We start from the raw sequence: 12,249 nt of genomic DNA on the forward strand, positions 1-12,249 counted from the left end.
ATGAATCTTCACAATAATACTTTTGAAAGGTGCTGTTTTGGGCGTGGGTTGTTGTTGCTATGTGCCCTGGAGTCCTTTCCGACTCATAGCGACCCTGTACAGAGTGCCCTTTCTGAGGCTGTAAATCTTTACGGGAGCAGAAAGCCTCATCTTTCTCCTGCGAACAGCTGGTAGTTTTTAACTGCTGATCTTGAGGTTAGCAGCCCAATTGGGTGGGTAGATAATATTCATGAGCACAGTTTAGCAGCCATGGGTGACCTCCCTTTGAAAGAAAGTTAAAGACCTTGTGACATTTCACTTCAAAAACGAGCCCTGTAGCTCTTCACAGTTTCATAGTATGAAATTATACCCTGCATGCTGACCCTCACTTGTAATGGAATGCCAGAAATGCATGGCAGCAGCTAATAAGTAAAGCTGATTAACTATTTATTTTTCATTGTTATTATTTAATGAGCTTTCACATGTGATTGTTTTCAAAATGTTCATTTTTAAAAAAATGTTTTTAAGCTTTTTCATGTGCCTAAATATGTTCCTAGATGATTTGTGGCTGATCTAGAAATATGCAAATACATTTTGTAAATATGTAAAATAAATATTTAGTCTCCTTATTAGACATGTTTCATCATGAACTTTATCAGTAATATGGATCTTTTAAAATGAATGAGAGGCTCTGTAAAGCTGAAATATGTAATGCTTTCTTGTTTAATCTGTGCAATCAGAAGGTGACTTGACCTTCAACTTCATCAATCTTTAAAAAAAAAAATAAACACAGCTAAAAGTTATTTTCCTTGCTTCTAACATGCATAAAAAGGTATGTTTGCAAAAGTTGAAGAATAACTTACAAGAATAACTGCTTTTTTCAATAAATCCCATTCAATTTTGGCAGCTATTTCTGTAGTAAGAAAGGAAAAAAGACAAAGGAAGACCATCCTTTAAGTAAATACCTGGTAACTCAGCAGTCAGTTACAGGAACATGAGATTTATATTAATCAGTGAATATCAATCTATGGTGTGGTATTGTCAAATAAAGAACTAGACCCCAAGGTCAGTTTGAACAGCAAGGTTGGTGGTTCAAACCCACCAGCCGCTCCTCGGAAACTCTGTACATAGTTGCCATGAGTCAGAACTGACTCAATGGCATGTAACAAGTCTGCTACACATTATAGTTGTTTGGGGAGATTTTTATAAAACCCAATGACCATGCTGCAATCTTTGGGAATTATATTAGAATCTCTGGATGCAGAACCCCAAATTGGTAATTTTTAAAGTTCCCTGGGTGTGGTGTGATGGATAGTTTTATGAGTGTATAGCCTTTCTAGCCATGATTTTGTAATTCCCACCAAATGATTAGGTGATACTATGCAAATGACGGACGCCTGGCACTGTAGGATCAGCTCTGGACTGTGAACCACAAGATCAGCAGTTCAAACCCACCAGCTGCTCCTTGCAAAACCTATATATGGTCATTATGAATTGGAATGGACTTGACAGCACTTAACAACAACAACAGCAATGTAAATAAGGTGCTTGTGGCCCACCAAGGGGATTGAACAGATTGACAATAATGCAAATAAGGTACACAACAGACACTTTTATGGGTGTTGGTATTGTTAAGTGCCTTCAAGTAGGTTCTGACTGATAGAGATCCTGTATAGTGTTTCTGAGGAGCAGCTGGTGGACTTAAACTGCTGACCTTGTGGTTAGCAGTCCAGTGCTTATCCTACAGTGTTATACCAGGACACCCATTATGGGGTATACTAGGAAGTAACAGATTACAATTCAGGATCAGAAATGACTCAGGATGCACTTCTTTGGTCAAAACAACTTCTTGGCCATACCCTCAGACAGGCCTCTCCCTGAGCCTCAGCCTCTCTTACTTCTATCCCTCCACTCCTTGGACTTTTGGGCTGGTTCAGCCTCTGCCCACTTGGACAAATGCTACAAAGGCCTCTGCCCACATGGACAAATGTTACAAAGGTCTTTAGCTCTGCCAGTAAGTGCTCAGAGGCATTCAACTCTTCCCTGAAGCCTCCTGCTTGAAGGCACCTAGCACAGCATTCTAGCTGCCTTGCTCATGAGCCAGGAAGCCCACTGAGTCATCTCTTGCCAGTCTCCTGGTTCTGCTGGCTCTCATGCTGCTCTTTCTCTGCCACGGATTCTAACATTTCTGGTGTTACAGCTCTATCTATCTTATTGGGAAAGGGCGTTCTCAGTGCAGGAATCCTGGATCCAAAGCATGTGCTTCACTCCTACCTAGCTCATCTTTCTTGGTGATGGCGAAGTCCCAACTTTCCACCTCTTGGATAATTCACTTTAAACCTAGCAGGATGATAAAACTGAGCAATCCCCTTGTTTGGATGGTCAGACTCCCACAGGCTATTTGTCCCACACCCACAAGGAAACCATGCAAATAAGGTGCATGAAACCCTAACAAAGGGATTGGTTTTGAACTGCTGACCTTGCAGTTCACAGCCCAATTCATAACCACTACAGTACCAGTACGGTAAAGGAGCTCTGGTAGAGTAATGGTTACTAATTGGGCTGCAAACTTCAAGGTCAGCAGTTCGAAACTACCAACTGTTACATGGGAGAAAGACGTGTTCTGCTCCTGTAAAGATTTACAGCCTTGGAAACCTTGTACAGGGTCGCTATGAGTCAGAACCAACTCCATGGCACATCATCATGGTATCAGAATTCCTTTGAAGACAATAATATTCTCCCTTCCCTATAAAAGGTAAAGACAATAAAATACCTCTAGATTTCATGAGGGTATCATCAAATAAAGAAAAAAAAAAAAAACATAGTCCACTATTGATTTATACTTGTCTTAATAACCAAGATCTTAAGCTATTTCATCTGTTATATTAAAACATGAGACATTAATAACTATGCCATAGTTTGAATATAGCAAGAAGTTATTGTTTCATCTATTTTAGTTAGTCATCTTTAATATGGAATATTTACCACAGCATAGAAAATGTAAGACACTTCTGCCATTTCTTCCTTCCCAGTAAGATAGTGTCTTCTATAAAAGGCCTTAGAAATGGCTTCAATAACTAGAGTGTCCTATGAGCTCTAGTGAGAAACTGTAAGATAAGCACTGGGCTGGTAACCATAAGGTCGAGAGTTCAAACCCACCAGCCTCTCTTAGAAGTTCTATACAAGGTCTCTATGAGTTGGAACTGACATGAATGTAAACAAGAATAGCTGTATATCTGAAGAATAAAATCTACTTTTGTGGTGACTTCACAGCCAAGAAGACTATGTTGTTTCCTTTTACTAACAAAACAATGAAACAAAGGTTTTGTTGACAATACAGTTATCATTGATTTGATCACTAGTAAGCAAACACTTCAAGAGTATATACTGAAAACATGAAACCGTCATGAAGCAACATATAAGACAACTTCTATCATTTCTACTGAATTGAAAATTGAATCTATTTGTCGTAGTCACATTTACTTTAGGGATCCATTTCAGGCCATGTTACAACAGAAATACATTCATTGCCTGATATTTAAAATTAAATGATAGGAGAAGGTAACCAATCAATATGAAAGTTCTAAAATAAAATCAGATTTTCAATGAAGTAAAATTTAAGTCAACAGAGTAGTAGCTTTCCAGTTAGTATTTTAAAATGCTAAAAAGCACTTGCATCTAAATTACCAATTATACTCTACATAATATTTTTCAAATATCTTAATCTAATTACATTGTGCATAATTTCACTGTCACATTAATATCATTTTAAAGTGGTAACTTGTGATCATTTTAGCAAGGACTGACCTCTAGTTTAATATTTACAGTATCCATAAAGGATTTGTCTGCTACATTAATTTTGGCCACTATGGACACAGCATCGATGCTGCCACATGGCCAATCCATCTCATTGGGGGTCTTCCTCTCTTTCTCTGTCCCTCCACCTTACCAAACATGATATCCTTCTTCAGCCACTGGTCCCTCCTGATAATATTTCCAAAGTATGAGAGATGAGCTGGGTTGGCCATGTGCCGGCATCAATGGACTCAAGCGTGGCAACAGTAGTGAGGTTGGCCCAGGATCAGGCAGTGTTTTGGTGTGCTGTGCATAGGTTCACTATGAGTTGGTACTGACTCGATGGCACCTAACAACAACAACAACAAATGAGAGACGAAGTTTGGCCATCTTGGCCTCCAAGGAGCAGTCTAGCTACACTTCTTGCAAAATGGATCTATTGGTTCTTTTGGCAGCCCATGGCACTTTCAATATTCTCCTCCAGCACCATAACTCAAAAGCATCAATTCTTCTACGGTCTTCCTTATTCACTGTCCAGCTTTCGCATGCATATGAGGTTATTGAAAATACCAAGGTTTGGGTCAGGCACACCATAGTCCTCAAGCTGACATTTTTGCTCTTCAACACTTTAAAAAGATCTTGTGCAGCAGATTTGCCTAATGCAATACGTCATCTGATCTCTTGACTGCTGCTTCCATGAGTGTTGATAGTTGATCCAAGAAGAATGAAGCCCTTGACAACTTCAATCTTTTCTCCATTGATAATAATGCTGTTTATTGGTCCAGTGGTGAGGATTTTTGTTTTCTTTATATTGAGAGGTAATCCATACTGAAGGCTGTGCTCTTTGATCTTCATCAGTAAATATTTTAAGTCCTCTTCACTTTGAGCAAGCAAGGTTGTATCATCTGCATATCTCAGGTTGTTAATCAGTCTTCCTCCAATCCTGATGTCATGTTTTTCTTCATATTACCCAGTTTCTCGGATAATTTGCTCAACATACAGGTTGAATAAGTATGGTGAAAGAATACAACCTTGTCGCACACCTTTTTAAATTTTAAACCATTCAGTGTTCCCATGTTCTGTCAAACAACTGCCTCTTGGCCCAGGTACAGATTCCTCACAAGCACAAATAAGTGTTCTGGAATACTCATACTTCGCAATATTGTCCATAGCTTGTCATGATCCACACAATCAAAAACATTTGCATAGTCAGTAAAGCACAGGCAAACATCTTTCTGATATTCTCTGCTTTTAGCCAAGAAAGCAGATATTTATTTATAGAGATAGATATATTGATATAAAATTGATATGTTCTACGTATGATTTATATACTGAGATAAATACAAGGGAACTTCAAAAATGTAATGGAAAAACTGTATTATTTTAAATTACTTTTTCCTATTAATTTTTGAAGCCCCTGCGTGTGTGTGTAACAAGAATTAAAGGTAAATGGATGACACATATACTAGTCAATAATAAACATAGTTTGCTAGTCCTAAGCTAAATATTGACATGGAAACTTTAAAAATAATTATTTGCAAAAAATAAAAATACTAAACATAAAACATTTATATTTACTCATTCATGCTAATTATAATAACAACTAATTGGCAACATTCTGCTAACCATGCTTATTTTGCTGTATATATATTTTAAATAAGTAAAAACTCATAGTATTTTCTTATAAAGAGACTAAACCTTAATCCATTCCAGTCCTATATCAAGTTAATTAGATTTTTCCCAGGAGTTGCTGCAGTATCACTTACCCTATAGCCCTCTACTAAATACTAACTGTGCTACTAGACGGGTCCTTGTGTAGTGTTGTAGTATAAGCACTGGACTACTAACTGAAAGGTTGGTGGTTCAAACCCACCAGCTGCTCCTCAGAAACCCTATACAAAGTTGCTGAGTCGAATCTTACTCGACAGCACTTAACAACAACAATGCTACCAGAACATATTTTTTTTTCAGTGTGTAACGTGATCTATTTGTTGAACATGTTCATGTCAGTAGATAGTGAGTAGGATGGTCACTCTCAACAGTGGTGAGTAGACAGAATAATATCTAGTAGCAGCAAAACGAAGATGCCTTCAGTTGCTGTATAAAACTGAAGTCATTGAAAGTTTACATTTTGTGTGTTCCTTTTCTTCCTTCTTATATTTTTCTCCCATTACAATGAAATTTTAGTCAAAATTTAACTCATAATATTTGGAATTAAAGCATCATTTGATTAGACTTGACTCTTGCTGAAATATTTTTAGCAACAAGGTGGCAAAGCACAACATATCTTAAATTCAGCATTTATATGCTTCCAATAGTAATAGAGTCCCAGTGTTATGCTGTGGTAAAAGCACTGGACTGCAAATTTGTTTTGATCCACAAAGTCAGCCTTTCAAGCTCACCAGTAGTTCCTCAGAAACCCTATACAGGGTCGATATGGGTCAGAACCAACTTGATGGCACTTAACAAAAACAACAACAAACAGTAATGGAGCACTAATAAAAACTGAAATGTGTAATGTGTTTGATGAAATTCTGGTGAAGCCCAGAAGGAGTTCAGTGAGAAATGATACAATCCTCAGGCCTAGAGAGTAGAAATCTTTGGTTAAAATATGTGCCCTTCTCTGAAGAGCACATGACTTGCTCCTGGGTCTCATTGACATCTATTAGAATACAACTCTATACTGAATTGAAATAAGTCAAGACTTGGGAACTAAGTTGACATTTGGACACTACAAATCTTTGTTATATTCAGAAAGGGAGATCTGCTGGAATATACATCTCAAAAGACGCTCCATTTGACACTATCATTTTTCTATTCTATTGCTCTAGTCACATTTGGGCCTTTTGCATATTTTGGAAATTGCCTAGAAGAGTTACAAGGAAACAACTACTGCAGGAATGTCAGTGGGAAGATGTTTCAACTTCCAGTTTCTAAAATTGATTAAAAATGAAGTCTTGTCAGTGACACTAAGCTGACTGCATAATTATTTCCAGTGCCATTCAGACTGAGTGATAGTTTATCTGCTTGGCAGACATGCTGAGGGATTTACGTTCTGTTGCAAATGAAGACCAAAAACAGTTTGGGGATTTCTTATTAAGGAACTTAAATATTTCCTTTTGAGTTTTAGTAACTGCTACAGATTTACAGCCTCGGAAACCCTGTACAGGGTTACTATGAGTCAGAACCGACTCCACGGCACATAACAACAACAACAAACAAGTGTTGGTAGTCCTGGTGTGGTGCTGTGGGTCAATGTGCTGGACTACAAAGTCAGTTTGAACCGCGAGATCTGTGTTTCAAGTTTACCATCTGCTTCTTGGAAACCCTATACAGGGTCGCTATGGATCGGAACCATCCATACTTAGCACTTAACAACTTAACAACAGCAAACAATTGTTACACTGTATTATTGGTTTCATTTTTTAGCAGTGGAACTAGGTGCCTACTCTAAGATAAGATGGCTAAATAAATAATAAATGAATAATAAATTATCTGTCATCCTTATCAATGGACCTGCCTTCAGTAACACAGATATGTTCAAAGATTATTGTTATCAAAACTGATCAAGGGCTTGATATGATTTGCAGATTATTTAAAAACATCACTAAAAAACAAAACTATTTTTTTGTGATTTGTGTGAAAGTTTATGGAGCAAATTTATTTTCCATTCAATAGCTAATACATATTTTTCACTTTCTGACACTGATTGCAGCTTCCACAATGTAACAACAGTATTCTTCTGGCTTCCTCCCTATGCTTACTACTTCCCTTTGTGCTTCTTTCTTATTCCTTGCTGTCTCTGAATTTATTCCTGGGCAAATGCTGACTTTTGATCTGTATGGTTGATTGTTCTGATGAGTGCTACCTCCCTGGTGCCTTTCTCACCCTACAGGCCTGCCTATAATTGGAATGACAGTTGAGCCACCAAGGTGAATTCAGTTCCAGGCTTCAAGAGTGTGTAACGACCATAATCGTGGGGGTTCCATCAGTCTCCAACAAGAAAGCCTGGCCTTTCTTATGATTTAGGGTTTTGTTCTACATTTTTCTCCTACTCTATCTAAGATTTCCTGTTGTGATCCTTTCAGAGTAGTTAGCAGTGGTAGCCAGGTTGTTGTTGTTGTTAAATGCTGTCAAGTCAGTTTCAACTCATGACAACCCTGTAAAGGGTTTCCAAGGAGCAACTGGTGGGTTTGAACTGTTGACCTTGTAGTTGGCAGTCAAATGCTGTAGCTACCTATTCTGGTTTCTGAGTAGTAGAGGTTGAGGTTCATGCACTTCGCCAATCCTTTGGACTGCTTCCAAGTGTCTTTGATTTTCTGTATTCATCTTTACTCTGAATGGGGAGAGAACAATAGTTGTACCTTTGATAGCTGCTCACAAATTTTTTAAGACTCTAGTCACCATTCATCAAACTAGAACATAAAACATGGCCTTTTTGGACTAGTTCCTGTTAGGTACTGTCGTGTTGGTTCCAATTCATAGTGACCTGCATAGGGTTTCCAAGGAGTAGCTGGTGGGTTTGAACTACCAACCTTGTGGTTTGAAATCCAGTGTTGATCCTACAGTGCCACACCAAGAGTTCATCTTTTGGACTATGTTATGCTAATTGACCTTGATGTGCCCTGACACTATGGTCCTGGGTCCTGAGTCCTAAGGCCCAGCAAGCCGTGCCCTAGAGGTTTATGATTACGGCTAAACCGTTTCCAGGAGTCCTGGTGTGGATCTGTAGTGAAACAGTGGACAGTTAACTGCAAGATTGGCAGTTCAAATCTACCAACCTCTCCTCAGAATTTCTGTATGGGTTGAAATTCTATGAGTTGGAACCAACATAATGCCACTAAAAATACCAACAACAAGAAGTTTCATAACTTTGCCACCTTTATAGAATTCATGAATATCATATTTGTTGTACCTATAAATGCATATGTAGAGATATCCTCTGTCAAATACAAGTGTATTTGTAGTTATTCCTATTCACCTTCCCACCCCTGTTTAGCTGGAGTGTCTAGTTATATATCCACTATATATGTATGTATCCACTCCTGCTATTGCAGGATTGTGTATATAATAGGACTTACTTGTGTTGCCTTTAACTCTTGTGCTCCTCCCAGTGTATTCCTTTGCTTTGATCATTTTGTGCATACTTCCTGTGTATTGTCATTCCCTTCACCCAAGTTAATATCTATCTATCCTTTATTTAATGATTTACCCTTCCTTTCCCTCTTAATTCTGATAAACTTCAAAAGAGGTTGTTTTCATGTGCAAACCTTTTCTTGAATTTTATAGTAGTTATCTCATGCAATATTTATCCTTTGGTAATTGACTAATTTCACTCAGCAAGATGTCTTCCAGAATCATCCATGTTATGAGCTGTTTTGCAGATTCCTCATTATTCTTTAATATTGCATAGTAGTCCATTGTGTGTATGTGCCATAGTTTTTTTATACATTTATCTTTTGATAGGTACTTAGATTGTTTCCATCTTTTTGCTAGTGGATAATGATGTGATTAACATGTTGCTGTTATTGTTAAGTGTGATTGAGTCAATTCCAACTTATAGCCACCCTGAATAGAGTTTCTGAGAAAAGACTAGTGCTAACCTTTCAGTTAGCAGTCCAGTGTTGAGTCTACAGCACCAGTTGCACATAAATATGCTCATGTCAAGGCTCTTCTTCTGCTAAGACATATACATAGTAAATAGATTGCTGGATCTTATGGTATTTCTATTTCCCATTTTTAAGGAAGTGTCATATCATTTTTCACAGTAGTTATACCATTTTATTGTCCACCAGCAGTATTATGTGGGTTCCAGTCTCTCCATAGTCTTGCTAGCATTTGTTGCTTTGTGTTCTTTTAAACTCTGCAATTAATGTTGGGATGAGATGCTGTTTTGCTTTGCATGTCTCTAATAGTTAATGATCTTTAGCATTTCATCATATGCTATTGGCCACCTAGATGTCTTCCTTGGTCAAGTGTCTGTTCATGTCTTCTGCCAATTTTTTAATTTTTGTCTTTTTCTTGTTGACATGTTAAATTTTCTTATAAATTTTAGAGACTATTCCCTTGTGTGATATGCTACTGTCAAATTTTCCCCCAGTTTGTATGCTCTATTTTCACTCTTTTAGTGATGTCTTTTGATATATGTAAGTATTTAATTTTTAGGAGGTCCCAGTGGTCTAGTTCATCTTTTGCTATCTGCTTTTTAGTTGTATTTGATAGTACATTTATGCCATGTGTTAGTGCCAATAAGTTTGCCCTTATGTTTCCTTTGATGATCTTTATGGTTTTAGGTTTTACATTTAAGACTTTTATCTATTGTGAGTTAGTTTTTGTATTTGGTGAGAACATGTGTTCTCTTTCATTTTTCTGTAAATGGGTATCTAGTTTGCCCAGCACCATTTGTTAAAGAAACTTCCTATTTAAGGTTTTCAGTCCTTTGCCAAAGATCAGTTACCATAGGTGGATGGATTTACTTCTGGGACCTGAGTTCTAGGCTGTTGGTTTATGTGTCCTTCTTTGTACTGGTAACAGGCTGTTTTGACTATCAAGTCTGCATAGTAGGTTTTGAGATCAGGAAGTGTGTGACTTCCTACATCGTTTTACTTCTTTAATTGTACTTTGCTTATCTGGTGTCTCTTTCCTTTCCAAATAAAATTGGTGATTAGTTATTTAATCTCTTTAAAGAATGATGATGGAGTCTGGATTGGGATTGCCTTATTGTTGTTGTTGTATATTACATTAGGTAATATTGACATTTTCACAATGTACATCTTCCTCTCTGTGAGCATGATTTATTTACTTAGGTTTCCTTCTGTTTCTTGTAGCACTATTTAGTAGTGTTCTTTGTATTGTTGCTGTCAGTGCATCTAGTCAGTTCCAACTCATAGCGACCCTGTATAGAGTTTTCGAGGAGCAGCTTGTGGGTTTGAACTGTTGACCTTGTGGTTCGCAGTCCAGTGCTGATCCTACAGCATCAGAGTATCTCTGGTTAGATTAAAAATACAACCATAATTTTTTCTTAGCAGAAATAAATTCTTAGATTTTAAACTTGTGCAATAAAATTCACATAATTAAAACATTAAAAAATAATTTTTTTGTTTACCTATTTACAATATTAAGGAGCTCTGGTAGCGTAGTGGTTACGAATTGGGCTGCGAACCTTAAGGTCAGCGGTTCGAAACTACCAGCCGCTCCGCGGGAGAACGATGAGGCTTTCTACTCCCGTAAGGATTTACACCCTCGGAAACCCTGTACAGGGTCGCTATGGGTCGGACCCGACTCGATGGCACTTAACAACAACAACAACAACAATTTACAATATTGGCAAATTATCACAGAGTGATTACTTGGATCATTTTCATTATTGATATTGACATTTGGACTCCTAGTGTGGTGCTGTAGGATCAGCACTGGATTGCGAGCCATAATATTGGCACTTTAAACCCACCAGCTCCTCTTCGGACACCCTTGCTATGAATTGGAACTGGCTCCATGGCACTTAACAACAATCACAACAGCTTAATTTTTGCATTCAAACACTGACTCTAGCAGTTCAGTAATGAGGATTTTCAAATAATTATTGTTGTTGTTGTTAAGTGCCGTCGAGTCGGTTCTGACCCATAGCGACCCTGTACAGGGTTTCCGAGGGTGTAAATCTTTACGGGAACAGAAAGCCTCATCTTTCTCCCTAGGAGCAGCTGGTAGTTTCGAACCGCTGACGTTAAGGTTCGCAGCCGGATTCGTAACCACTACGCTAAACTAATTATTAACAACTGTTAATCAGCACTACACTTGTGGTACAAACCGTTAAGCACTTGACTATCAGTAGTGCCTCTAAATAAATGCCTGGCTATCTGCGTTCAAAAGACCACAGCCTTGAAATCCCTATGGAGTATACAGTTGTACTATGTTTTACATGGGGTTGCCATTTGTTGGAATTGACTTCAAGACAAATGGAGCCTCTAAGACTGAAATTCAAAGGGAACACATGAGCAGGCAGTTTAGATTGCTGGTGACCACATTGGTCAACTGGTAAGAAGGGGAAAGGCAGCAATAAAGATATGGGCTGAGTTTGACCCCGTTCCATAGACTTCTATCAACCTGGAGATGTGAGAGATAAGAAGAAGGGCTGGTTGATTTGAACTGTGGTGTGAGACTTGAGAACTCCTAAGCCCATGGACAAGGACATAGCCATGGAGGGCTAGAGCTAAGAGTGAAGTTTCCAGCTGGTATGAAGTAAGGAGAGATGCACAAGAATGCCCAAACTTGTAAATATTACCCATTTGACCTAGCCTCAATGGCTTGATGATCAGAACTAGACTAGCGGAAGATTAAAAAAAGAAAAAAACAATTTTTGAAGAGGAAACAAGTGTAAATTGCTACAATATGATGAACTTGACGTATACTTATGTATGTGGTAACTCAAAATACCAAGTGAGAGGGAAAGAGTCTTCACATTAAGTATCAATCCTA

This window comes from Chrysochloris asiatica, unplaced genomic scaffold (genome assembly GCF_000296735.1).
Source record: "Chrysochloris asiatica unplaced genomic scaffold, ChrAsi1.0 scaffold00006, whole genome shotgun sequence".
Lineage (NCBI taxonomy): Eukaryota > Metazoa > Chordata > Mammalia > Afrosoricida > Chrysochloridae > Chrysochloris > Chrysochloris asiatica.